This window comes from Wasmannia auropunctata, unplaced genomic scaffold (genome assembly GCF_000956235.1).
Source record: "Wasmannia auropunctata unplaced genomic scaffold, wasmannia.A_1.0 LD336064.1, whole genome shotgun sequence".
NCBI lineage: Eukaryota > Metazoa > Arthropoda > Insecta > Hymenoptera > Formicidae > Wasmannia > Wasmannia auropunctata.
In genome coordinates this window covers 1,771,633-1,772,498 of record NW_012026826.1, presented here as the reverse complement: position 1 = coordinate 1,772,498, position 866 = coordinate 1,771,633, and positions in this window count along the sequence as shown.

The window sequence follows — 866 nt, the reverse complement described above, 5'->3', positions numbered from 1 at the left end:
TTTACCGATGGGAGGAGTAGTCGAAATGTGAGCGGTATCGTGAATTTGGACAATGCTGAGGGACTCGGTACTCATTGGGTGGCATACGCAAAGAGGGGCAATCGTGCTATATATTTCGACAGTGGTAATCTTCGTTTTGGTAATCTTCGTCCGCCGAGAGAATTGGTGCGGATATTTACGGGACAACGAGACGCAAATCGAATTCAATCGCACACTTTATCAACGTTACGATCAAAGCAATTGCGGTCAACTGTGTCTACAGTTTTTACAGACGGTAGATAATATATTTAAAGACAAACGTTGCAACATTTAGACTCAGTATTCATTCAAACATGTCGCTGACGTTTACGCTGACTGGCAAAAGTAGCATCCTCGCGGTAAGCTACTTTCCACCTGTAGATTTGAATGATGGTGAATACGAACTCGGTCTGGCAGATTTTGAAACGTATTATACGATACCCAATGTAAATTCATCGAATAATAAATTTTATTTTGGCAAAGACGACAAGGAGATTGTAATTCCCGAAGGATCGTACGAACTGCATGACATTGCAAAATATTTGAAACGTGCAATCCTACATGTTCATCCAAACGATGCTGCGAGAAAGAAAAGTGATAAAGAGGATGAGAACGATTACCCACTGGTGATTCGCGCCAATAACAATACGATGAAGAGTGAGATCAAGTGCGCGTATCGGATAAATTTCACAAAATCCTGTAACATTGGATCGCTGTTGGGATTTTCATCAAATCGCTCGCTGGAACCACGTCAATGGCACGAATCGAACGTACCGATAAATATCATGAATGTAAACATCATTCGCATAGAGTGTAACATGACCGCGGGTGCGTATAGTAACGACAAA